This window comes from Aegilops tauschii, chromosome 4 (assembly GCF_002575655.3).
Source record: "Aegilops tauschii subsp. strangulata cultivar AL8/78 chromosome 4, Aet v6.0, whole genome shotgun sequence".
NCBI lineage: Eukaryota > Viridiplantae > Streptophyta > Magnoliopsida > Poales > Poaceae > Aegilops > Aegilops tauschii.
Window position 1 is genome coordinate 72,812,407 of NC_053038.3, and position 3,778 is coordinate 72,816,184.

The 3,778-nt window shown below is 44.7% G+C and overlaps 1 pseudogene; it reads left to right on the plus strand.

Moving 5' to 3' along the window:
• The first annotated feature begins 819 nt into the window (after nucleotides 1–819).
• On the plus strand, nucleotides 820–2,747 carry LOC141021665 (uncharacterized; annotated as a pseudogene).
• Nucleotides 2,748–3,778: the final 1,031 nt, after the last annotated feature.

A 3,778-nucleotide genomic window follows, 5' to 3' on the forward strand; every position in this document is an offset into this window, starting at 1 on the left:
AGTGACTGAAGTGATGCTCAACCAAATCCTATGTCTTCGAGCAAAGACAATGAGAGCAAATCTTATCCAGAGCTGGATGAGTCAGCTTTACTTGTAGCCCAAGTCAAGCTGCCGCGTGTGTTTGAAATCCGACCGTTGGACATGTGTCGGTTCCTTAGTGACCCAGGGTCATTTCGGACAATTCAGGTCGGGTTGCCTCCTGGCTATAAATAGCCCCCCCCCCTACACCATAAATCGGTGGCTGCTCAGAGTTAGTGCACGGCTTTTGTTGTTTGAGAGCAACCCACCTCCGAAGCATTTGAGAGAGAGATCCTTGCGAGGACAAAGCCCAAGACACCCAGAGCCAAAGAGTGTTAGGCATCACTGAAGTATTTCTGTCCGCGTGACCTAAAGACTTGTTACACTTGAGGACTGTGAATCCTCCAGCCGGTTAGGCATCGCGTTCTGAGCATCCAAGAGCCATTGTGGATTCCCGGTGAACGAAGTATGTGAAGGTTTGGAAGTCTACCTTGAAGACTTACCAGAGTGATTAGGCGAGGACTGGGTGTCCTTAGCTCAAGGGGAATAAGGTGAAGGCGCGGTCTTCTGAGTTAAATCTCAGCCTCCCTAACCAGACGTACAGTTGTCACAGCAACTGGTCTACCAAATCCTTGTCTTCACCAAGCAACTGGTTCTATCCTCCACTTCCCTTTTACTTTACAGTTTCTCTTCGTGAAGTCATTGCCCGCTTGTCTGATCTGGTTGACTTCACTGAGTGAAGACTATTTACTGTTTGGCTTCATACTGCCTTCCATCCTGATCCATACTACCTAGCTGCTGATGGTCTTCGTGTTTTCGCTTCATTGCTTACTTGACTATGGCTTGTCTAGTGTAGTCTACCTTCCGCTGCATATCAATGGGTTCATTTCTACTGTTTGTCTTCAACGACCTTGTGTTTTGAAGACTTCCATAAAAATCGCCTATTCACCCCCCCTCTAGTCGATAACTAGCACTTTCAATTGGTATCAGAGCAAGGTGCTCCCTTGTTCTGTGTGATTCGGTTTAACCACCTAGAGTTTTAGCTATGTCGACTGCAGGGATAATCAAGGTCTCCGCTGCGTGCCCCATTTTTGATGGTCATGATTATCCCAAATGGAAGGCTATGATGAGAAAGCGCCTCCTTGCGATGAATAGTGAAGTTTGGACCATCACGGAGATTGGTCTCACCGATTTATACAAGACGGCGCATGCTGATGATATTCAGAAATACACTCTAATGGATATCAAGGCGAAGGATATTATATGCTCCTCCCTATCCAGAGACGAGTTCAGGCGCATCATTCATCTCTGCAATGCAAAGCTTATATGGGACCGGATCTCTGATGTTTATGAAGGTCATCGAACATGTCAGGACCCCTGGTTCCTCGAATTCAAAGAGTCACTTAAAACAATGACTCCCGAACCCGAGCCATCTTCTCCAACCTACTGCTTCATGGCACGTGGTGCCAAGGTAAACTCACGCGATGCTTACTTCCAAACATCAAGTGAAGATGACTCTGAATGTGAATCTAAACCTAGCTACAAAACATTTGCTAAAATTGCAACTGAACAACAAACTGCTATGGAACATATTCAAAAGTTGGTAGACAAAAGCGATGACCTGTTGGACGCGGAAACGACTCGAACTCAGTCCTTAATTGAAGACATTAAAAATCTTCACATTAAGTACGAGGAACTTGAAAGTCGTCATGAAACACTCTCAGCTACTCATGAGAAGCTTTCCTATGATTATCTTCAAAGGAAGCAATAACTTGAGAACTTGAGAGCGATTCATGAAGATCTTCAAAAGGAGAACGAGTCACTCTGCGCTCAACAGACCAGTTCCGCTCAGGAAGGTTTTGAGCCACCATGTCCAAAATGTCTTGAGCGTGATAATGCCGTCTCCGTTGCTGAATGTTCTACTGCTGCTTCTGTTGCAATATCTTCAACTGCTGATGTGGTAACTAACCCCTCTACTGAGGATACCACTACTATTGCTGATGAGAATGCCAGGTTGAAGACATTGCTTGAAAAAGGGATGTACAAAAGCCTCAAAGGGCATCAGACACTATGTGATGTCCTCAAGAAACCGAAACCCTAGGAAAGAGGGTGTTGGGTTCGAGAGGAAAATGAATGTTGATGGTTCATACTGGAAGCCTGAGTAGTACCCCAAAACCACATGGGTTGCTGCAAAGGAACCTTCAGTGGATCCATCTACCTTATCTGGCTTCACTTGCGCTAACCCGATTATCATTTATGAATCCTTTGATGCAAACTATAAACTGTTTAAGAATCAGAATGGTGAGGTGTTTGCCAGGTATATTGGTACTAACTACAGGAATGGACCACCTTTGAAGAAGATCTGGGTGCCCAAAAGTTGTCTTGAGAAGCTTCCTGTGAATGTCATCATGACACCATCTGGGAAGAAGACAAACCCCAGAACAAAGGCTTCATATGGTCCAAAGGCTTCATACAGATTGAGGACTCACCAGAGTCACCCTAACGCTAATGTTTTGCAGGGAAACCATACTCAGACTTATGAATATGAGTGTGTTTCATCAAACCCCTATGTTCATAAGACCAAGAACTTTTCTGCTTATTCTTATGAGTATTATTCACCTCCTGCAAGGCTATTTGCTAAGGCTCCAAAGCCAAAGTTCTCAGATGCTACACTTAGACTCATTTCTTCTAAGCCACCCCTGAAGATGTGGGTGGTTAAGAAAAATTAACTTTCTTTTGCAGGGAAAGGTCTCCAGCCGGAAATCAAAGGCTTCTGATGCTTATGCTGGGGACCTAAAACATCTTGTGGTACGAAAGATAAAATGCCAGAATGGTCTTACTATGCATTTCGTCCTAGGATTTATTGACAAACATCCTATTTACCCTAACCAGGATATGTACTTTGATAATATGCTTGTTCGTCAAATGTTTATGCTTCACATTTCCCTTGGTGAAGCCTATCCCCCAAACTGCACTGTAGGGTACGACACCAAAGGCTTATGAGTGGATTATGGACAGTGGATGCACTAATCACATGACTGGTGATCGAAGTCTTCTTATGGATTCAACCCTACGTCCGTCTGACAAAAGTCACATCACATTTGCTGACACTGGTAAAAGCAAGGTATTGGGCCTAGGTAGAGTTGCAATCTCAAAGGATCAGCACATGGATAAAGTGATGCTTGTTGAATCCCTTGGGTTCAACTTAATGTCTGTCTCAATGCTTTGTGATTTGAACATGATTGTGATATTTGGAAAATATCGTTGCCTTGTGCTTATGGAATCTGACAAATCTCTAGTCTTCGAAGGGTATCGAAAAGACGATCTGTATATGGTAGATTTCTCTGCAGGACCACAGCTGGCCGTATGTCTTCTAGCAAAAGCTTCAGAGTGCTGGCTCTGGCATCGGAGGCTAGGGCATGCGGGCATGAGGAACTTACATACTCTCTTGAAGAAGAAGCATGTCATAGGCATCGAGGGCGTCAAGTTCAAGAAGGATCATCTATGCGGTGCCTACGAAGCTGGAAAGATGACTCGGGCCAAGCATCCCTTGAAGACAATCATGACGACGTCATGCCCCTTCGAGCTGCTTCACATGGACTTATTTGGCCCTACTCACTACTCTACTCTCACTACCACTGCTTGCCTCTATGGCTTTGTCATTGTTGATGATTACTCGAGATATACATGGGTGCACATAATTCTCTACAAGACTGAAGTGCAGGATGTCTTCAAACGATTCGCCAATCGTGCCATGACC